The 25202-nt window shown below is 39.8% G+C and overlaps 1 protein-coding gene and 1 pseudogene across 1 annotated transcript in view; one reads left to right on the forward strand and one right to left on the reverse strand.

Moving 5' to 3' along the window:
* LOC149198687 (protein phosphatase 1 regulatory inhibitor subunit PPP1R8 homolog) lies at positions 1–25195 on the forward strand (annotated as a pseudogene).
* The window catches only part of LOC149198686 (uncharacterized), a 33638-nt gene that overhangs the window by 3183 nt on the left and 5253 nt on the right, over positions 1–25202 (reverse strand). The window lies entirely within an intron of this gene.

The following is a 25202-nucleotide window of genomic DNA, read 5'->3' on the forward strand; positions in this document are numbered from 1 at the left end:
ATGAAGAGGTATGGCCTGCAATGTAAATAGTACGATCATGAGAAAAATACAAATACAAAAATAATATACAGTATTGTAATTATTGGAATAAATATAATATTTTTATTATATTACAAATTATTTATATTTATTATTATTATTTATAAATAAGTGTTTTGGATTAATCATATTATTAATATTTGGAACCAACTAATGTGGTTTAGTCTCGTGATGAATCATATTAGTTGGTTCCAAACCAAACTTCCACTAAATCTTAATGATGTAGTTAATCCAAAAGATATTTATCTACAATATGGATTACAAAAATCTTGATCTAACAACATTATTTATATTTACAACTATTTTTAAATTTACCATTATTTTAACCATTATTTATATTTACATAAAAATTTAAATATATTTTTCAAATAATAGAATATTTTTAAAGTAATTTTGTAACTAATATCTTATAATTACTATTTTTGAGAATTTCAAACATAATTTTTATATTTAAAAATTATTACTATTTTTGAGGATTTCAAATATAATTTTTATAATATAAAAATTATAAGTTTGAAAGTTATTATAGATTATTTTATTATTATAAAGAAAATACTTCTATTATATTACAAATTATTTATAGTTATAATTATTTCTAAATAGTATCTATATCTATATCTATATATATATATATATATATATATCCACGAGGCTAAAGATAAATTATGGGACAGATCACTTATTCATCTGCTTGATGTATTCGACCATTTGCTTCACAATAAACCCCTCACTAAATAGATTAGCCTAAATAAATTATCCCAAGAGCTAGCTACCAGCATATCTACATAACTTTCAATGTTGTCTTTGTAGGCTTCACATTCTAAAATGAAATGTTTTTGTGTTTCCATGTTTCCGAAAGAACGAAAAATGCATACTCTTTCTTCCCACACTTTATATTTACAACTATTTTTAAATATATTTTTGAAATAGTACAATATTTTTAAATTAATTTTGTAACTAACATATCTTCTTTTTCTTCTGAACAAAAAAACGTTGGCTTTATATTAAATAGTAAAGACTGGTACATTTGTCTCCGAGAAAATATTTTCATCATTTACTACATGTCTTATCCCAAATATTCAAAAAAAAACTACTTAAATGATACTAAATGAGAATAAAGCATACCAAGAAAACATACCAAGAAGTGACCTCATACTTCATCTAGTTGATATGTGAAAGAGCATATAACAAAATAAAAAAGAGAGAAAAATTGTTATATACAAGGATGGCAATCTAATATGTCCCTCTTCCCTTACGTGGGTATCCTCAGTAAAGGAGAAACTCAAGATTTCATATATTCCATTGAGTCCAGCGATTGACAGTCTATCTACTTCCATATTTGCTTCTCTATGTATGTGGTTGATAGTGTAGTTCATTAGAGAACTGGGGATGTGTTTTATCTTTTTGATCCATCTAGCCAAGGTAGGAGGACTGAAATCTGTAAACCCATGTATGCCATCTATCAGAAATTTAAAGTCACCACATATGTGAAGGTTGTGCATATGTTTCTCTTTCACGAACCAAAGTATTCCTCATAATGTCATAGCTTCCGCTCTAGTATTGGTACTAGGTCCACCATTCCAAGATATGTTATATTGTGAGCGTTCATTGAGATTAATAATAGCCCTGCACCGGCATCTTCCCAGTTGTGCCGCACCATCGAAGAATCCAACAGGAAAAAGGGTAGTCAATGCAATCATACAATTTAATGATATTTTTTTTGTGGAGCATGCAAAAGATCAATTTTCAATTACCAGGATAGTGTTCTGTGACATATCTAAGAAATATCGAACTATTGTCCATCGAAAATATACCTGTTCCTAGCGTTCCAAATTTCCCATATAGTATAAAGGGGCACTTCCTTGTGTTTCCCAGAACTTTTAGACCACATATTTATACATTGTTCAAATTTAAGTGCCCAGTTAATATGTAATATATGTGTAATATTAGTAGTTGGGCATGTGAAGAAGATATGTTCCTGATGCCCTGCAGAAAATACACAGGCCAGGACCCACAAATCCTCCCTTCAAGAGCTTATCCCAAGTGAGGATTTTGTTCCTCCAAACCCAACCAAGTAAATAAGATGATTTTTATGGGTATATTCCACTTCCAGATCTTATAGAACCAACCAAGTAAATAAGATGATTTTTATGGGTATATTCCACTTCCAGATCTTATAGAACCATGATGGTTGTTGCAACTCCAGTCTCCACTTCATGTAGAAAAGGTATGTTTCCGCAAAATGGGATATCTTATTAATGTGACACCTAGCCCAAGTGATACGATCTCCTCGATCACTAAATATGAGGCCCGCCTGGCTACGGCAATTTGTATATTCTTGCCATTCAATGGCACTTCGTCCCACCAGTCCTAATTCTACAACCTCTTTCCATTTGGGGCATCCCTCATGCCAACCTTTAATTCCCTGAGATAGAAGCATGCATCCATTTCTATGCAGAATGTCCAAAGTATGTCTCTCTAGATTCCTGTCACCTCACATTCCAATAGTGTTATCTGTCTCTATCAATATCTTCGTGCCTTTACCGAACTCCCAGGCCACCATCATGCACCACCAATGGAGAATTTTTGTGAAACTTCTCCAAATCAGTGATCCCAGTGTTCTGGTGGGAATCTTTGTAGAACTTTTCAATATCTGAGTGTCTCACGTATTTAGCCTGGATGATGTCCTTCCAAATTCATTGTCCCTGCATGGCTCGCCAAAAGGATTTAGTTAACAGTGAGTCTCCAAAAATACTGAAATCGACGAGCCCCCATCCCCCAAATTCTTTTGGTATCGTTAGATCAACCCATTTACAAAGATGATATTTTGGTGTGGTTCCTGTCCCACTCCATACGAAACAGGAAGTCATAGATTTTATCATAGAAGCAACGACCCAGGGAATCAAGAATAGGTGTACCCAGAATGTTGATATCTGCTGCAATATTTCCTGAACAAGGATATATCTTCCACCAAGTGTAAGGTATCTGTATGTCCATGAATTCAATTTCTTTTTATATTTATTTACCATCCATAACCAATCTTTGTTTCTATACTTACATGGATTTAGACGATAACCCAAGTATGTTATGCCATCCTCCATTGGGGTCGATTGTACTCTCAATATGCCAGAAATGAAATCAATATTTGATCTGTCACCAGACGAGAAGTAGAGCGTAGATTTGTTTCCATTTGAATGTAGTCCAAAAGCCACTCCATATATGAGAAATATATAGTGTAATGTTGGCCACTGCGCTCTGGATATAATGCCAAAGTTTAGAATATCGTCCACAAAAAAACAAATGGGTAATATGAACCTGTCTAGAGATGTGTAAGCCTTGAAAAATGCCTCATGCCTACGCATCTTTGATATGTAAACTAAGTCCATCCATTACTAATATGAAGATTAAAGGGGAGAGAGAGCACGCCTGTCTGAGACCTCTTCCCGCAAAGAAGAAATTAGAAGGTATCCCATTGATCAACACAACATAGCAGAACAAAGTAATGCAAGCCATAATCCACTCCACATAGTGGGATCAGAGACCAATTTTATAAAGGATGAGCCTAATATATGCCCATTCCACATTGTCATATGCCTTGTGTAAGTCAATTTTCATCACCACTGCCTCCTTTTTATAAGACTAGATGGAATGAACACATTATTTTGCATATGCGATTGGATCATGAATCTGGTGATTATTTAGAAAACCGAATTGTTCATAGGAGATGTGTGAAGAAAATACTTGATTAAATCGCCTTAAAGTGCCTTATAATCACTTTAGGTATGATCTTATATATGATGTTGCAAAGAGAAATAGGCATGAAATCCTGGAAATATTTAGGGGAGGAGGACTTCGGGTTGAGAGGCAGGAAGGTAGAATTTATAGCACCAATGGTCTTACCTCTTGTTCTGGCCTCTTCGACAATCTCGAGCAGACTCTGTCCCAGTAGCTGAAAGAAATGTATATAGAATTCCACTGGCCAACCATCCGGTCCTGGGCTTTGTCTTTTGCAAAAGACTTAAGAACCAAAGATATGTCTTCCATATTTACTGGGCTATATAGTTTATCATTTGAATCCTCATCAAACATATTAGGATACAAACCCAGTGCCCGTCTTTGATCCCTGTAGTCGATATCTCGTCTAGATTTAAGAAATTGTTCAAAAAAATTGACCGCTTCTTCATGTATCTCAGAGCTAGTGTATTTAGTTTCCCCTTCAAAAGATTCAATCTACCAAATAACATTGGTATCTTTCCTATCATTTGCATATCGATGGAAAGACTTTGTAATCCAATCTCCCTCTCTAAGCCAAATCGCTATGCTCTTGAGCCTCCAAGTTATTTCATGTATTTGTAGTATCTCACTCTTCCTATCTTCGAGAATTTTTATATGCATCATGTCCTCCCGAGTAGGTTCTCTGTGTTCCAGTACACTACAAAAGCTGGAATTTTCGTGCATGATCTTCTTTAATTTTGGGATTAATCTCTACTTTTTATTCCTCTTCCATTTTGTTGACGCAGAAATAGCAACAGGGTTAAGACCCAGGGTTCAAGCGTAGGGGCCAACAAGGCTCCATTGTAGTTTAACACAACACTGACATTTTCACCTTACCTGGGAAGGGTAAGGAGTCTCACTCGAGGCATGTTGCAACCTTAGTTAAATGAGGGTTGGAATTCAATATCAAGGAAAACCATATCAAAGAATGAAGAACAGAGAGAATTAACTTATTCTTCAAAGTAATCAGAGCGCAATAGTCTATACATGATGTAACAGAAAGACTACCTAAACATGTGCATACATAATGTTAGCCCTGAGGTGCAGCGCTGCCATCTTAAAGGCTAAAGGAAGGAGATGGTCTGTTTTGTTGTCATGGAGAGGTCCCCACATGGTTCATCACCCCACTTTCCTCACTCTCCCACTCCCATTCGCGTCCATTCACATCCTAACCCAACCCTCATAGCTTAACAAAACCCAATTTTGCCTTGGTCCTGCGTAAATTAACCCAAAAAAACCCCCAAAAACCTTACCTTTCCACCTATACGCACACTCCGCACATTTCTCGAGGCCATCCCGTACTGTCGTGTCCCTCCGCCATCCAATCTCGCCATCGATCTGATGGCCCACGCTTCACCCTATCGACGAGACCTGCTCAATCGATCTCGTGCAGCGCTGCCATCTTAAAGGCTAAAGGAAGGAGATGGTTTGTTTTGCTGTCATGGAGAGGTCCCCACACAGTTCATCACCCCACTTTCCTCACTCTCCCACTCCCATTCGCGTCCATTCACATCCTAACCCAACCCTCATAGCTTAACAAAACCCAATTTTGCCTTGGTCCTGCGTAAATTAACCCAAAAAAACCCCCAAAAACCTTACCTTTCCGCCTATACGCACACTCCGCACATTTCTCGAGGCCATCCCGTACTGTCGTGTCCCTCCGCCATCCAATCTCGCCATCGATCTGATGGCCCACACTTCACCCTATCGACGAGACTTGCTCGATCGATCTCCACCGTTAGATCACCCACGCCAGAGCTAACGGCTGCCACTCATATCGCGCGAGCAACTAGCGAGAGGAATACCCGCCTGATAAAGGCAGTTACCTCTCTCTCCTCCGCTGCTACGTGGCATGCAATGAGTGGCATCGTGCGGACTCCACCCTTTACCACTTACCGCTCGATGAGCGCCCGATAGAAACCATTTCCGCCCAAATGAAACCGCACCTAGGCGTTATCGTCTGAGCACCTCCTCTGCCCGATAGTCGTCTGATCTGCTCATCTGAGATCTGACGGCTCGGACTTATTCCGCTCCCGCCACGACTTCAAGCCTCCTGCGCGCGATCTCCACTGTCCATTTCCTTCGATCCAACGACCCTCATCCATGATCACCTTGGTTCGCCCTCTGTCGGCTGATCACCATCCTGACCGTCAATTCATCTCATCCAACGGCCCATATGCCCCGTACCCCGCTCCCCATCAGTCACCCAGAGAGGAAAGTAGTTGGTTCTGTCAGTGTCTGTGGTAGCTGGACAGTGGAACTAAAATAACAGAAGGCATGGCCGAGAACCGTAAAAACAGCAGCACGATGCAGCCGAATTAACTGAAAGGGATCGTGGGGCATCATAGCACGTTTGAGCCACCTGACAGAGCGGCGAAGTGACCAGAATCGGTTATTGTGTTTGTTAGAAACAGTGCCTCTGTGCTCATGCTTGTCTAATTATTGCATCAGGCAATTAGAAGCTAGATGGGATAGATTAAGACATCTTGAACCCTAGAGAGCCTGAGAGCATTGTAAAAACCTATATATCGCTAAAAGTTAGAAGGAACAAGGGTTCAACTTCTGGAGACTGTAGATACTCTGTTCCTTGCAGAGTCTCATCTTCATTCCAGTAATACAAGCTTCTTTTGTTGTTACATGTTCAATGTCCATTTCTCTTCTGTTCTAATCTTGCACTCGGATAACTCTATTCATGATTTCTTCTGTAATGCTAGATAACTGTCATCTTATCTCTGCATTGATAAATTGAATTTGAAATTGAATAGGTTATCCATGTTTCTTCTGTGTCTAATGCCAGATAATTGTCATCTTATCCTTGCATTGATAAATTAGATTTGCAAGTTTCATATACTTCCTCTAGCTAGCCATTCATATATGTTTATATATGCATCTGTTGGTACAGTCAGTATTCTCCATCTATCCATTGAATCTATAAACTATTGAGCATTAGTGGTCTAAAGCCTTGTCAAGCTGAGGGTGTTCATGCATGTCTGGAGTGAAAACAGAGTTGAAGTGGTTATCTGGCTTGATCCAAACCTTATTCATTCTAATAGTTCCTAGAACAATATTGAAGATTATATGTTACCAGGCATCTCCGAGCTACATCCTAGGAGAGTTTCCTAGAGTGATAAAAAAATTGGCGACGTTGCTGGGGAGAGGAGACGGAAGTTCAGCTTCCCTGGGAGACGACACAGATCCAGCTTTGATGATAGACAAAGTTTGGACACTATTTTGGTTGTAATCATTTATCTAGCAACTCTACTGGAGGACAAACCTTTTGGCGACTCCACTCCATATTTCTGGCTCAATTTGAGAGGCATACTCTGAGAAATCCTCAGAAGCCACAAGCTGATCTAGTACCTGACCCCGAAAAGATCATGAAAGAGAGAAAAGTATTGCAGAAAGGAGCATCAGGTTCACGTAAACCTAAACAATATTCTATATCTCTTCAAGAAAAGCCTGCAATAGAACAAATACATGTTGAGAGTATAGCATCTAATACTAATTGTGAAGCAAAACTCTCAGAGAGTCATAAAGCTCCTTATTCTTTAGGTTCTCCTCTTGTTGTAAGCCCAAAGGAAACCTCACCTCCCACCCATCATACTCCCTTAGTCTTATTAGTCACTCCTTAGCCCTCTTTCATTCAGACTTCTAGTACTCTTATAGCCACCACAGCTATGGCAGGACCACAAGCACCTACCAAAATGGAAAGAATTATAGTTGCTAGGTCTGGGCCTCTAGTACTGCCCACTCCTTTGAATGCCATGCCTACTGGAGAATATCAGAAGTATATGCCTAACTTCACTGGGACTGAAGGTGTTACAGCTGAAGAACATCTTGAGTCATTCTATAGCTATGCTGATAACCTGAACATTAGTGAAGATAATGTGTGGATGAGAGTCTTTGTCCAAAGCTTGGATAGAAAGGCTAGAAAATGGTTCAGAGAACTGACCCCAAGGTCTATAACAGATATTGAGGCTTTATATGATGCATTCCTAAAGCATTGGGGGGATAAGAAGGATCTATTCTACTACCACACTGAGTTTGGCAACTTAAAGAGGGAAAATGGTGAGTTGTTGTCTGATTTTAATAAGAGGTTTAACCGAGTGTACAGCAAGATACTAGCTGAAGTAAAACCCACCACTACCTCTGCTAAACTCACCTATGCCAGTGCTTTTGATTCTGACTTCTGCCTACTGTTGAGGGAGAGGCGATGTGCTACTTTGGTTGATATGCAGGATGCAGCCTTGGAAGTAGAATCAAATATCATGGCTGCAGAGAAGCTCAGACATAATGTTGATAGAAGGAGACAGAGGGGCGAATCTTCATCATCTTCAGACCCCAAGATAGATAAAATGACCAAGATGATAAAGTCACTAGTCTCTGAAATCTCCAAATTAAAGGTTGAGCAGCACCTTGGGAAAGGAAGAGTTCCCAATACTTTTGCTCCTAGAAATCCAAATCCATATAGAAGAGCTAATGAGCAATTGCAAATTCTGCAAAGAAGCAAAGATGCCAATGAAGACCCCTTTTCAAAATGCAGTCATGGAAGAGGCGCAGTTTGAAGAAGATGATGATATCCATTGTATGGAAGACAAAGGCAGTGCCTCCTTTTTGACCTTAGTTGCCTATGAAAAGTCAGTATTCAATGACCAGATCAGCCAACAGTGCGACGATGAAGCTATTCTACAAACTGAAGATCAGCATAGATATAATCTGAGGTCGAAGATGAATAATGCCATGGAAACTCTTATTCAAAGAGTTGTTGCCCCTGTAGAACAGCAAGCTAATAAACAAAAGCAACCAGCAGCTGATCCTATCATCCTCAAAGCTCCAGCTCACGAGGTAAGAGGCCTTGACAAGTCTCCTTCTCCTTTCAGTTTTCAATCAGAATTTAGAAGCTAAGAATATCTATGCCTTTGATTGAACTAGTGAAGAATGAGACCTTCAAGAAATCCATCCTCGAGGCCCTTCAGCCTAATGCCATCCAAGCCTCCACTGACTATGTAAACCTGCAAGATGACAAACCCGCTGTTGTTCTCAGCCCAATGATTGAAAATTATGATGATAGCTCCCCATCATTCTATATCTCTTTGACTATTCATGACAAAATCCTTGACAATTGCCTTCTGGACACAGGAGCCAGCCATAGTCTAATGCCCAAGGCTGTCATGGATGAGTTGGGTCTTGACATTACCAAGCCTTATCATGACCTGTTCTCTTTTGACTCTAGAAAAGTGAAATGTTTGGGATTAATCAAAGATCTAGCCATCACATTGTCTTAGCTGCCTATGAAGAGCATGATGATGGATATTGTGGTAGCAGATGTGCCCCCCAAGTTTGGCATGTTGCTTTCCAAAGGTTGGATCAAGAGGTTAGGTGGAACATTGCAAAATGATCTCTCCTATGCTACTGTCCCAATTTTTGGAGGTGAAAGTAGGAGATTATACAAAGAAGCTCAGTTGGCTTATATCATCAGTGATGAGAAGAATCCCACTAATCATCCCATCTATGCTGTTGATACTGATTTTGGAGCCTGTATTCTTCAAATTGAAGAATCCTAGTTGGCCTCCATGCAGCGTAGGAAACCAGTTTTCCAAATCACAAAGGAAGAAGGCCCACAAATTTGAGACATGTTCTTTGATGGAGCTTGCTCTAAGGAAGCTGCAGGGGCAGGTGTAGTCCTTGTGTCTCCCACGCAAGAATACATTCATTTATCTTTCAAGTTAACTTTTCAAGTCACCAATAACATAGCAGAGTACGAAGCTTTGATATTGGGCTTAAACGTTGCTAAAGAAATAGGCATCAAGGGTCTAAAGGTGTTTGGAGATGCAAACCTTATCATTCAGCAGGTGAACAAAACTTTCCAAGCAAAGCATCCAAGGGTGAAAGCATACAGAGATGAGGTATGGAAGCTCACAGGTTCCTTTAATAGTTTCAGTATTTCTTACATCCCTAGAATGAAGAACGAGCTTGTTGATTCTCTTGTTGTGTCTGCTAGCATGTTTATCCCTCCTTTGCCTCCTAAATTGACTTATGAAGTTCAGGTGAAATATAGATCATCTCTGCCTAACAATGTCAAATACTAGAAAGTTTTTGAAGATGATGATGAGATTAATAGGTTTTTACAAGTCATTGATGAATTTTTTGAAATGCACATTGACCAAGAAAACGAAACCATTGAAGAAAGGAAACCAGTCCGAGCTAAAGAACAAGATTGGCCAGGATAACATTGTCCAACTACCTAGTAACCATATACCCAAAGGATTGGTGCCCCTAGAAAAGTTGTTTGATCATAATGATGTACCTTATAAGCCTGCCAAAAAAGAAAATGAGTCTGCAGTTCATAGACATAATATAGGGAGCCCAGATCATCCAAAGTACATAAATCTGTCCACCCACTTGTCTGCTGCCCAAAGTTCTGAGTATTGCACCCTGATGAAGCAATTTGCTGATATCTTTGCCTGGGAGTACAGTGATCTTAAGACCTATGACACAAACATCATTCAGCATAAGATTCCACTGGAGAAGGACACCATCCCTTTTAAGCAAAAGTTAAGACCTATCAGCCCTCTCTTACTGCCTTTGATTGAAAAGGAAATTAAGAAATTGTTGGATGCCAAGGTCATAGTTCCCCTAAGGTATTCAAAGTGGATAGCTAACCTTGTGGTAGTCAGAAAGAAGAATGGAGAAATTAGGCTTTGTGTTGACTTGAGGAATCTGAACAAATGCTCTAGAAAAGACAACTACCCCTGCCTAAGATGGAACACTTGCTGCAAAAAGTTTCAGGGGCTAGAGTCATGTCTTTCTTAGATGGATTTTCAGGTTACAATCAGATTGTTGTACATCCAGAAGATCAAGAAAAGACTGCCTTCGCTACTCCTTGGGGCACTTTCATGTACTCTAAGATGCCTTTTGGACTGATGAATGTTGGGGCTACTTTTCAAAGGGCCATGGACATAGCCTTTGTGGGAGAGAAGGACAAGTTTGTCCTTATTTACCTTGATGATATAACATTTTTTTCTAGCAGTCACAAGGACCATTTGCAGCATTTGAAGGAGGTGTTTCTAAAGTGCAGACAGTTTGGAATTCCTGTGAACCCAAAGAAATCACAGTGTGCTCTAGAAGAACGCAAACTTCTGAGACATATTGTTTCTGGTGAAGGTGTAAAGATTGATCCAGCCAGAGTTCAAGCAATTCAGACATTGTCCATCCCAAGGTCAAAAAAGGACATTCAATCTTTCATGGGCAAGATTAACTTTGTTAGAAGGTTCATTCCAAACTTTACAGAGCTAGTGAAGCACATCACTTCCATGCTGAGGAAAGGGTCAGAAATAAAATGGACAAATGTTGCAAGAAACTCTTTTGAAGCCATTAAACAAGTTATCATGGAAGCTACCACTCTAATCAGTCCAGATTACACCAAGGAGTTTTGTATCTTCTCGTTTGCCTCTTATGATACACTTGCAGCAGTTCTATTGCAGAAAAATGATGAAGGTGTAGAGCACCCTGTGGCTTTTTTTAGTGAAACTCTGAGGGGCGCTAAACTAGGGTATGACCTTATTTAAAAACAAACTTATGCTCTCATAAAATCTTTGAAGGCATTCATAAATTATATTCTGCATTCCAAAGTGGTTGCATATGTACCTTCAGCCTTAGTGAAAGATGTCCTAATGCAGCCAAATATTAATGGAAAGAGAGCTAAATGGATCGCAAAGTTCACAGAGTTCAACATAGAGGTGAAACCCACTAAGCTGGTCAAAGGCCAGGGCTTGGCTAAGCTCGTGGCTGAGGAAAATTGCAGTTTGATGGACTTCAATTGCATGAGTCCAATTTCAAGTGATGAGAAGACAGAGGAAGCAGCAGAAGAACAAAAGCAGAATCAGTCTTTGGCTGAAAATCTAGCCACCTATGAATGGTATTCCAGCATAGTTCAATTTTTGCAGAAGCTAGAAGTCCCTCCAGGGCTTAGCTCAAGTCAAGCCCGAGCCATTAAACTCAGATCAGCCAAATTCTGCATTAATAAAAATCTGCTTTATTAGAAAGACCCATCAGGAATCCTCTTGAGATGTCTAGATAAAGGACAATCTGTGGAAGTCATGCACCAGTTCCATTCTAGCATCTGTGGAGGGCATCATTATTGGAAAACCACAGCCCACAAGATTCTGAGAGTTGGGTATTATTGGCCTACTCTGTTCTCTGATGTGTGTACTTTTCTGAAATCTTGTGACAAATGTCAGAGGTTTGCAGGAAGACAGCAACTAAAATCTCTGCCCTTGAAGCCAGTACATGTTAATGGTCCCTTCCAGTAGTGGGGCTTGGACTTCACAGGTGAGATTAATCCACATTCCAGTGGCCAGCATAAATGGATCTTGGTATCCACTGATTATTTCACCAAATGGATTGAGTCTATACCCACTAAGAATGCCAATCATCAGGTTGTCATGAAATTCCTGAATGAGAATATTTTCACTATATTTGGTTGCCCAACCAAACTAGTCACTGATAATGCAGCAACTTTCAGGGCAAAAGAATTGGTAGACATGTGTGAATCCATGGGCATTCTGTTGGTGCATTCTACCTCATATTATCCTCAAGGCAATGGCCTGACAGAATCATCCAACAATAGTCTTGTAAGGATAATCAAAAAACTGTTGGAGGACAACAAAAAGAGCTGGGATTCCAAGTTGAAGTTTGCATTGTGGGCTTACAAGGTTACCAACAAAAAGTCCATAGGAAACTCTCCATTTAAGTTGGTTTATGGCACTGATGTTGTTTTCCCCATCTAGTTGATTCTCTCTGTGGCCAAATTCTTGCAAGAAGAACAACATGAAGAGAATGACATGGTAAGAAGAATGAATAACCTGGTTGAACTCCAGTAGATCAGAGAGCAGCTGATGGAGAAGTCAAAAGCTCATCAGAAGAAAATCAAAGAAACCTTTGATATGAAGGCAAAAGTGGACAATTTCCAACTCGGTGACTGGGTTCTCAAATGGGATGCATTTAAGGAAAAGAAAGCTAATCATGGTAAGTTTGACTCCTTATGGACAGGTTCGTTTTTCATCACTCAAATTCAGCAGAAAAATACCTTTATTTTGCACAATTTGGAAGGAGGAGATGTTTTTGGTTGCCCAGTCAATGGGCGGTTTTTGAAACTTTATTTCATTTAAGGCTTTAAAGCCTTGGTATTGTAAATATGATTTTCAGTTTTTATTTTTATGCAAAATAGACTCCATGCCCAATGGAACACTAGGAGGAAGATTTGATATTGGTTTTACTGGAAAGGCAGTAGTCTACAGTTCTTGAAACCTCACATGGAGGCTTTCATCCCCAGAAGGAGCCAGTGTTAGCCCTGAGGTGCAGCGCTGGCATCTTGAAGGCTAAAGGAAGGAGATGGTCTATTTTGCTGTCATGGAGAGGTCCCTACACAGTTCATCACCCCACTTTCCTCACTCTCCCACTCCCATTCGCATCCATTCACATCCTAACCCAACCCTCACAGCTTAACAAAACCCACTTTCGCCTTGGTCCTGCGTAAATTAACCCTAAAACCCCCGAAAAACCTTACCTTTCCACCCATACGCGCCCTCTGCACATTTCTCGAGGCCATCCCGTACCTCTGTGTCCCTCCGTCGTCCGATCTCCCCACTGATCTGACGGCCCACGCTTCACCCGATCAACGAGACCTGCTCGATCGATCTCCATCGTTAGATCACCCCCGCCAGATCTAACGGCTGCCACTCATATCGCGCGGGCAACTACCGAGAGGAATACCCGCGCAATAAAGGTGGTTTCCTCTCTCTCCTCCACTACTACGTGGCATGCAATGAGTGGCATTGGGAAAACTCCGCCCTTTATCGTTTATCGCCTGATGAGCTCCCAATAGAAACCATTTCCACCCAAATGAAACCGCCCCGAGGCGTTATCTTCCGAGCACCTCCTCTGCCCGATAGCCGTCCGATCTGCTCATCTGAGATCTGACGGCTCGGACTTATTCCGCTCCCGCCACGACTTCAGGCCTCCTGCGCGCAATCTCCACCGTCCATTTCCTTCGATCCAACGGCCCTCATCCATGATCACCTTGGTTCGCTCTCTGCCGCCTGATCACCATCCTGACCGTCGATTCATCTCATCCAACGGCCCATATGCCTCGTACCCCGCTCCCCATCAGTCACCCAGAGAGGAAAGTAGTTTGTTCTGTTAGTGTCTGTGGCAGCTAGATAGTTGAACTAAAATAACAGAAGCCATGGCTGAGAAGGGTAAAAACAGCAGCACGATGCAGCGGAATTAACTGAAAGGGATCGTGGGGCATCATAGCACGTTTGAGCCACCTGATAGAGCAACGAAGTGACCAGAATCGGTTATTGTGTTTGTTAGAAATAGTGCCCCTGTGCTCGTGCCTGTCTAATTATGGCATCAAGCAGTTAGAAGCCAGAGAGGATAGATTAAGACATCTCGAGCCCTAGAGAGCCCGAGAGCATTGTAAAAGCCTATATATGGCTGAAAGTTAGAAAGAACAAGAGTTCAACTTATGGAGATTGTAGATACTCTATTCCTTGCAGCTTCTCATCTTCATTCCAGTAATACAAGCTTCTTTTGTTGTTACATGTTCAATGTCCATTTCTCTTCTGTTCTAACCTTGCACTTGAATAACTCTATTCCCTATTCCTTTTGTGTCTAATCCCAGATAACTGTCATCTTATCTCTACATTGATAAATCGGATTTGCAATTGAATAGGTTATCCATTTTTCTTCTGTGTCTAATGTCAGATAACTGTCATCTTATCTCTACGTTGATAAATTAGATTTGCAGCTTTCATATACTTCCTGTAGCTAGCCATTCATATATGTTTATGTATGCATCTGCTGGTACAACCAATATTCTCCATCTATCCATTGAATCTATAAATTATTGAGCATTAGTGGTCTAAAGCCTTGTCAAGTTGAGGCTTTTCATGCATGTCTGGAGTGAAAACAGAGTTGAAGTGGTTATTTGGCTTGATCCAAACCTTATTCATTCCAATAGTTCCTAGAATAATATTGAAGATTATATGTTACTAGGCATCTCCGAGCTACAACCTAGGAGAGTTTCCTGGAGTGATAACACAGAAAAAAAAAATAACCAGTCTAACGCAAAGCGGATATGCTATGATCCCATAAAAATATTCTTCATTAAGATAGAGGTAAATACATTACATCAGGCTCACAGCCCATCCCTCAACATCAGAATGTTATCAGGCGAAATACAATCTTATAGGAAGACAGTCACAAGGTTGTTCCCAGAGCTTCGCAACACAGGGAGCATAGTATTACCAAGAACAACCACGACACAACCTGATAGCAACAAAAACCACAATTAACCTCTTCTTGATTCTCATTTCTACTTTTTATCTTCTTCTTTCATTTCCTGCACGCCAACCTAAACTGTCAGTTCCTTCTCCCCTGCTCGATTGTCTTCATTCCTCAGTTGCTCTTGCTATTTTCCCACGTGACTATCTCTACTTCTTCCCACCACTCCTCTGTAAATTCCAGTCTTTCACCCCTCTCTTGTCTTTCCTCTGCTGTTAATTCCACATACTCCCAATGGTTGTTTCTGCCACTTGTCACTAGCTTCTTCCTCCACAAAACATCACAAAAATGAAGGCCCCAACATGCCCTGACCACAGTTCATTGACTCGTCCTCGAGTTAATCTTTCTTTGGCACCGTTAGTGTTGTTGATGCTTTTGTTGGTGCTATTGTTGGTTCTTCAACTAGTGTTGATCCAAAATCTTTTGCTTATAAATGTGTTAAAGAATTACATGCATAAATTGTAGCTTAACATAGAAAACTTAATGTGCACATGAGAGAAGAGGATAAACACATAAAGCATGAAAGAAGACAACAAGACTTTATAACAGAGTTCGTCCGACCTGAACTACGTCTCCGGGCCCTGCTCGATCAATGGGGAGGCCTTCTTTCATTAAATGGCATGAGAAAGAAAAGTACAAGCATCAGTTACAAAAAGGAGTTTTATACCTCCATACTGAAAAATGGTTGAAAAATGCAGAACTCTGATGGAGAAATGGACAGCACCATTGTGTTCGCAGCGTCGAGAAGTGCTGAAACCATATAAAATTTGTCAAATTCTGACAAAGTGAAAATTCGGCCCTCCTACAAAATTATGCCTCGAACTGTGTGCACTGCCTCCTCTGCCTGAGCGCACTAAAAAATTGTGTTTAAATAACCACTGGGTGGCGGATTCTTCAAGGAAATGGTTATAGCGCACTTGGTGGAAGGTCCGGTTAATACGGAGGAGGTCGGGCGGTCAAACCTCACCTCCTCCTTTTACATATAACAAATTCCTTTTTTTAAATTTCATAAACCAAATTTTTTTTTAAATTAAGGTTTGGTTGGGTCGGGCCTGCCTTGGGCGGCCTACCCACTGTACCTACCTCCTTTTCAACGGTCGCACCCCTCCATTAATGTGATGTTGGTTTTGGGTTGGGTCCGCGCCCCAAGGGCCGGCCCACCCATGTTCATTATTTGGTGGCTCTGTGGGAGCAACAGAGGGGTCGGGGTCATGGCCTGTCCCTCCTGTCTTTATGTTGAAAGTTCCATGGCTGGGGGAGGGGCCAGGGGTTGTGGCCTGCCCCTCCTTTGGTTATGTTGTTTGTTTTGGGGTGGCGGGCCACCCTTTTTTAAATATATTTTGATATAAAAAAAACAACCCGCGCATTTTTGAAAATTTGGTTTTGGACCGAAGGAGTCCTTTTAATGAGGCAACAATTTTTCCTGGAATTTGGCCGGAGTTGGCCAGATTCTGTCCGCCGAAAAATGTCCAAATTGTGCCTCCATTAATCTTGCCCAGTCATCAAAAGTCAACCCTACTTTGACTACCTCTATCTTCTTCATTCGGACTCGGATTGGAGTGATGTTCGCACCGTTGGAATTAGGGTGACGAGCACTTCGATCTAATGTCAAGTTAATCACCTTTCCACCACTTTGAATTTTGAGCTTTTCCCATGCCACGGTGTCTGAAGATCCACCTGGATCAATCCTCCCCATTGAGGAGCTTTTGGACCACCAAAAGCTTTATCAGTCAATTGGCAAGTGAGGGAATTGTTCCCTCACTCTTAATTCCCTCACTCTTTCTTTTTCCAGCCATTTTGCCTTTCTAGGGTGCATCCCCTTGAGACCAAGTCGAAGGTATTCCACGTCTCCCCGTCGTGAAGTCCTAGTTCTTTTGTCAAGGATGATGTCTTCAGGTAACTCATTAAGATACTCTCGTGCAAAGTCATCCACTGTAGGAACTTTTCCCACCTCTTCGGTGTCCATAATCAATGGTAGCTCATACAACTTTAAGTTCTCCACATTCACTACGGAGTACATCTGCATATTTATCGGCAAATAGAGACGAAAGGCATTGTTTCCAATCTTCCCCAAGATGTTGAATGGACCATACCGGATTGGTCGCAACTTCTTCCTTCTCCCTTCATCCTGTCCTTGCTGATATGGAACCACACTTTGTCGCCTACTTCAAATTTATGGTCGACTCGGTGTTTGTCATGTCGAGCCTTGTACCGAGCTTGACTTTTCTCCAACTGCTCTTGTACTGCTTGGTGAATCAACTGGATCCGCTGGATGAACTGCTGCGCTTTGTCCCTGTCATTACGTCTACTGGAGTCATCTTCCCTTCCAAAGACCATATCAAAAGGGTCCTTTGGCAGGTATCCAAAACATGTCTCAAATGGTGAACGATGCGTAGAAGAGTGCACTGCTCAATTGTAGGAATGTTGCACATATGGAACATGCTCATCCCACAACTTAGGATGTTTCCCACAATAGTCTCGCAATAAGTGTACCACGATGCGGTTGACGACCTCTATCTGACCATCAGTCTGTGGATGAAATATCGTGCTTCTTTTCAACTTGGTGTCCATCATCTTCCACAAGCTGGTCCAAAACTCTCCGAGAAAGCGAGAGTCCCGATCTGACGCAATCGATGTGGGTAGCCCAAAATGGACCCAAACATGCTGAAAGAAAAGATAAGTAGTATACTCTGTAGTGATCGGCTTTTTACAAGGCATTAAAATACATATCTTACTAAAACGGTCAAGGACGACATACAAATAGTCGTTACTTTTTCTAGACAAAGGCAAACCTCCTACAAAATCCATTGACACACTTTCCCATGGATAAATTAGAATAGGGAGTGGCGTGTAGAGCCAGAGTTTTCTATTAGAGAGCTTTGAAACAGAACACATCACACAACCCTTTACATAACGAGTCACAATGTTCTTCATATGAGGCCAAAAACAAAATATTTGTACATGACACAAAGTTTTTTCAATACAAAAAATACCAAACACAAGGGAGGTGTGGGCCTCCCGGATTACATGTACCCTTTCTCCTGTGGGTATGCATAATTTGCCAAGGTGAAACAACAGTTTCCCCTGCAAGTGATAGTTGTCCACCTGTGAACCATGGGTTAGTTTTGCATAAATCTCCTTAAAGTCATCATCATTAGCATATTGTTCAACATAATTTTCAAAAGAGAACGAAGCATTATGCAAAATAACATAAGCAGAAATAGGAGGGCAAGATAGCATATCGGCCACTTTCTTGCTAGTTCCCTTCTTATACTTTATCACCAGATGAAACTGTTGAAGAAAACCCATCCACCTGAAATGACAAGAATGCTGCAACTTGGTTTGTGACTGAAGATACTACAAGGGTTGATGATCCATATGGATGATGGTCTCCTTGCCGATCAGGTAGTGTTTCCACTTTTTCACACTCTGGACCAAGGCATACAATTCCTTGTCATACGTGGGATAGTTTATCACAGCCTGAGAGAACTTCTCTGAATGGTAACATATCGGCTTATTTTGCTGCACCAGTACAATTCCCATGGCATATCCGCTGGTGTCTATCTCGATCTCAAATAACTGTTTGAGATCTAGTAAGGCCAAGACCGGCGCGGTGCTGATCTTTTCTTTCAATGTTTCGAAGGACTTCTGCTGCTTCCTCCCCATTGAAAGACTTGCTTTACACTTGTCAATGCGTGTAAAGGTGCTGCAATAATAGAGAAATTGGCAATAAAACTTCTCCAATACTATACTGCACCCAAAAAGTTGCGAACCTCGGGTACACTAGTAGGCTTAGGCAAATTTACAATTGCTTCAACTTTAGAAGGATCAATTTTTAACTGACCATGACTATTGATATGACCTAGGTAAACCAAAGAGGTTTTTCCAAACTCACATTTTGACAATTTTACATAGAGTTTTTCGTTTTTCAATACATCAAACACTTTCTTCACATGACATACATGTTCATTCCAACTTTTACTAAAGACAAGGATATCATATAGATATACAAGAACAAATTCATCAATGAAAGGCCTAAAGAGATCATTCATGACCCTCATGAAAGTCGTTGGAGCGTTGCAAAGTCTGAATGGCATCACTATCCATTCGCAACTGTTTGGTCTTGAAGGCGGCTTTCCACACATTCTGCTCTACAATTCGAACCTGGTGATAACCACTACGCAAATCCAATTTGGTGAAATAGATAGCATTCTTTAACTGATCTAATAAGTCATCAATGTGGGGAAGAGGGTAACAATTTTTCACCGTGATTTTGTTTAGTGAACGATAATCCATGCACATCCTCCATGTGCCATCTTTCTTCGGCACCAAAACAATCGGTGAGCCGCATGGAGAAGTAGTCGGTTTGATGACCCCTTGGTTCAATAGTTCCTGCACCTATTTTTTGATCTCCTCCATCTCAATGGTCGACATCCTGTACATGCCAATATTCAGTAAAGGAGCGTCATGCTGCAAATGGATCTCATGTTGGATTTCCCTCTTCGGAGGTAATCCCCTTGGTTCCTGAAACATCTCATCATAGTTAGAAAATAATTCACATAATTCCTTTTTATGCACATGATCACAACCCTGGAAAGCATCAGATAATTCTGCATTTTTTCCCCTTACAATCATAAGCATGCAACCCTTACTGGAATTCACCAACCTCTTCATTTGTCCTGCACTTACAAGGCTGGCATTGATTTTAGTTTGATGAGCCCTTACAATATATTCTACCCCATCTTTTGTGATTTGGTATTTGTTTTCATGACGGAAGAAGATTGCCTTTCTCTCATATAGATATGGACTCCCTAACACCATGCCACAAATGTCCAATGGTATCACATCAATGTCTTGATCTATAAGATAGTCTTTTAAATTAAGTAATATGTAGGTCCTAGGAAGAGGTTAAGATCAAGACGAAATCTGCTACAAGAATCAGAACCTAGGGCTAAAACAATGCTTACCTTTCAATCTATATATATGTTGACTTGCTTTTGATATCAATGTGAGACACTTCTCTGACCTTTTCAATTTCACCATTGTTTGTTATTCACATCATTTTATAGATTTAATTCTTCATACATGTAGAGCATTTGATATCAATGTGAGACTCTTCTTTGACCTTTCCAATTTCACCATTGTTTGTTGTTCACATCATTTTATAGATTTAATTCTTCATACATGTAGTGTAGCAGTTTGGTTTGTTATTTTAAGAATGCAATTTTATAAGGAGCCTGAACTTAAGGAGATGGTGTGGCACTTGAAAATGGTAATAAAATGACATGTTGTTATGGTACTTCAACCAGGTCTTATTCCTTACAACTTGTAATTTTTTTACCCACGACAAAAAATAACCCAAGTCTCTAGTTTAGATTTATCAAAATCTTGTCTGAGTCAAGTCAGAGCTAAAATAAACTGTGTCAAGCAGTGAGTTCTATCGATTTGAAGATGCAATGGAAGTATCCATTAGATTGTAAAAAAATATGACTTTTTTTGCACTTCGTTTTCCGTAGTGGTAATGAAATCAACGAAGTAATCAAGTTTGAAGAAGGCTAAGATATTAAGTGTTAGCTAAACTGACTTTGGGTACTATTTTGCAAATTTCACTTGTCATCAACTGCTGGAGGAAAATGAATCCTGGAAGAAGATTGATGAGGTATGTATTTTTGGTAGTTTATAACTTCATATGGCACATATTCTCCAAGCATGAGTAAGGAGAATGATAAGCTACAAATCACATATCCTGAAATATGCAAGCAATGCAAATTTTTATGCTTGGGAACTTCTGGTACTATTTTCCATGCAACTGACATCCTTTAAAGTGTTGTTGACCAATTATGTCATCCAATTGAAAGGAGTCTATAATACCGTGAATTTGCTGAGTACATTGAATGTAATCATTGAATAAGGATTGACAAGGGGCATCCCTCTCTGCCGCTCATGCTAACTATTTATTGGCTTGAGCTCTTATGTTAGGAAATCTCAATCCCCTTTGATCATTTGGCAAGATGCAAATATTCCAATCCACTCGAGGAACTCCTTTGCCCTTGTTGTGTTTGCCCCAGTGTTATTAAAATCGTGATAATATCGCGATATTATCGTTTTATCGCGATAATTTCCCGCTACTGATATTATCGCGAGTAATATCCGATATTATTGCCAATTTTTTTTAATACCCGATTTTTTGGAAACTTTAGCGATTTTTTGGAAACTATAGCGATTTTTTAATTTCTAAAAAATCGCTATTTTTTCCAATTTTATCGCGGGCAATCGAAGCGACGAGGGTTTCTAAGGGATGCTAAATGTTTGAAATGCAATTTTTTTTGAAAGAAACAAATAATTTTTGAGTGGGGCAGCTTAATGATCAAGTCTAGGCCCTAGTATTGATATGCTATTCATGGTAATGTTAAATTCTTAAAGTAACTTAAATTTTTAACATTACCATGAAATGACTCAGGATGTTTGAGAGTGGTTCCGGCCTCATTGGATTTCATATGGAGAAAGTAGAATTTTAGATTTCATTCAAAATGCAGCAGACTTATCAGTTTTTCAGGATTTCAGGATTGGGAGATTGTAATGTTTCCAGGTGACACCACCTGCCCGGGCTACCCCTGCCACCAATAGAGGACGTGGTCTACCTCCTATAGCTCCTACTTCTAGTTCTTCAGCTTCTAGAGCACAGCAGACTCCACTGCCAACTCCACCAGCACCAGCATCTACATCTAGAGGGAAAGGGAAAGCTATGGCATTTTCTCGCAAGAGGGGCAGAGGAAATCAATAGGATTAGACTTTAGTTATTTTCTTCATTTTATTGTATATGACATTATGACATGATGAGATACATTATTATATTTTTTGTTGATATTTTGAGGCTGAGATGGGACTCAGGGGTCAGGACTCCGACTTACTATTCAGGACATGATTCAATGTTATGTGTGATTTTAGCACTAGAAATGATATTAAACATCTTATATATTAGTTCTTTTATCATATTTATGTGTCAATGTATTTATTTTTATGTTGTAGATGGTTTAGATATTAAACAAATTGACAAAAAATGAAAAAAAAAAATGAATATTTTTGTACCAAATGATTTTTTCCCGATTATTTCTCGATAATTACGATTTTTTCCGATTTTTTCCTCGCGCCGATATTATCCCGGTAACATTTAATGCAACATTGGTTTGCACCAAATAAAACTTCTAATTCTAAGGACCTTGGCTAGTATTTTATAGGTTGCTTGAGATGGGAGAGGACAAGAACAATTCTAGGGACTTTCTCTCGTATTTTACAGGTTATTTGAGAAGAGAAAAGATGAGGAATACTAAATGTTCCCATTACATGTACTCTATTATTGACTGCAACCTTACTCAGCAAACAAAATATCGAGCTACCTCAGAGCTTGAAGTATTTATTCAACTGGGCCATTAACCACTTCCTATGATCAACAAGAGAGAGTTATGTACAAAAAGGGATGCCCAAATAATGAATGATCCCTCCATAATTTATATTATTTTGTTTATGATTCAACCAATCTAGCGGTTTGTCTTGAACAATAAGGAAAATATTTGTTTCATCCTCACCAAAAGCCACTCTTAACAACTTTTTCTATGTGTCAAGGAAAATATTAGTATCTTACAAATAATGCTCAGTCAATTCAGCGGTTAAAGCCAAGTCATCTGCGGAATGAACATTAATAAGTTGGTTTCCGTTAGGGAAATAAATTCCTTTTGATTTTCCCTAGTAGCCTCCAATAACTAACCTAGAGCATCCACTGTAATCACATACAAATAAGGAACAGAGGGAAACCTACCTGAATAAGCTGCTATGAGTATTCTGAACGATAAAGGTTGTATAGTTTTACTTTCAAGAGGAAAATATATGAAAGTTTAAATCTAAATTTCATGTCACAAGTAAACTCGCTTTGTGTGTGAAGGATACAAGGAGGATCATACTTCTATCAGAACAATTATAATCTTTGAAGTAGGTTTGACCTTTTTTATCTATATGGCAGGATTGTTGGATCTGGTTTCAAGATATTCAACTGAGCTAACCTGGAAAGATTCCAAAAGGCACAAACAATAGAACCATTTTCAGTCAGTGTCAACTCATTTTCAAAGTCCAATTTGGAATAACAACAACAATCTCGGCCTTTTCAATCACAGGTTGCTCAAACACAGTTACAACACCAGCAGCATCATGGAGTGTCAATGACTGTAGCTCCCGAACCTACTCTAGCATCGACAGTGGTGCATCAAGCCACTAGAATAGGGGGTGGGCATTCAAATTGGCAACCACCAGACTGGGTTGTGGAGCTTAAACTAGTTGTCTTTCATTTAGAGTTTGTGAAGGATGGCGAAGTATTAAGTCTTATCAATTTGGATAAGCAGAGACACATATTTTGGAGACAGGTTATTACTTGTGATTTTATGTTGGACCATCCATTCGTCTCTCGACAACATGTTGTTGTTGTGCCACATAGAAATGGAAAGTTTGCATCTTCCACCAAAGAAGATTACTTGGTAGCTACCTAAAATTTAATTGAGTCTATCTGACGATCGAAATTGCAACTCACTAAGAAGGAACAATGTGGTTTTTGTGTAAGGCCCAGTTTGGTCAGAATCAACTGTTGGACTATCCATTGTACACCTTCGTAGTGGATTGGTTACTAGCCCAATATAATATTTTGTCCCAAGAAATTTTACTCTAAGTTTCAAGCATGTTGTGCTTATTCCAAGTGGGTTTGCATAGTTTCTATCGTAGACTCTTGTGGCCCTCATTATGGCACCAGCGTGCTCTAAAAGTGCTTCCTTTGGTTTGCGGTTTATCTTTGGATTGCCTAGCCTGAGTTAAAATGTGTACTTTGCTGTTTCTCTTTGTGAATGCTTATTAATTGGATATTCCCTTTAGTATATGTATTTTCTTCATCCTCCTGTAGTGAATCTTTTTCGATTCATGGGATGGGCCACCTGTTTCTTTGTTCTCTCATGTAATTTTGAGCCATGCAGTTAATACATCCCATATTTCTTCTACTTAGAAAATATGTGGGTTTGCTGCAATCTTAAATTTGTATCGAAGCATTGCTTATATGTGCAACATCTATGTCATTGATCTGGGCTCAGTGCATGGCACTTTTGTTGCAAATGAGCATGTGACAAAGGATAACCTTGTAGAACTTGAACTAGGGAAGTCTTTGCATTTTGTTTCATCATCCAGAGGTTATATCTTGAGAAAAAATATAGCCGCCCTTTCGGCTATGCAACGATTGCATCCACAATTCACCCTTTCAGATCCTTTAGATGAGGACACAGCTGTGGCATATAATACTATCCTGAACCGCTTTGGGGAATGCAGAATAGACTTGGTACAAAGACCTTTCAGGATTCAGGGGCACTTTTTGCAACTAGTAAAGATGAGTAGTCCCAAGTTGAAAGGGATGCCAAGAGACCACAGAAAGAAATATTTACTTTTAGGGATCAACATGGTGGAGAGTTAGTGGAGGTAGTTGGAATATCAGATGGTGCAAATGTTAGCACTAACCCTGGGCCCATCGGGGTAAAGGAAGGTAGTCTTGTTGGAAAATACGAGTCTCTTGTGCAGGTTATAGTGATAAGGTAGTCTTGTTAGAAAATACGAGTGTCTTGTGCAAGTTATAGTGATACCTAAAAGCCAAGACCGGGTTATGCCAAAGGAAGAGAGTGATGCACCAAAAGGGGTCACTCAAAAGCTACAACAATATTTGAACAAAGTCAAGTCCCCCGTGGAAAATGGTTTCTATGGAGATATTTATGGGGATTCCTTCGCTGGTCAGGTTGGTGCCTCATGGGAAAACGTGCCAAAACAAAACAATGGTATTTCAGAGCAATCTACTTCAATGTGACAATAGAAGTTCCTGCCAATGGCATGACTAAGATCGACCAAAAAAGCTCTGTAAGAAATAGTATGACGAAATTCCAGTTCAAAATCTAATGCACTCTTCGATGATGATGATCTGTTTGGAGACTCGATGGAGGATGACGCTTCAAAATGAGTCTAGT

Source organism: Pinus tabuliformis, chromosome 2_1 (assembly GCF_031772625.1).
Source record: "Pinus tabuliformis cultivar Carrire ecotype Pingquan chromosome 2_1, CPIR1, whole genome shotgun sequence".
NCBI lineage: Eukaryota > Viridiplantae > Streptophyta > Pinopsida > Pinales > Pinaceae > Pinus > Pinus tabuliformis.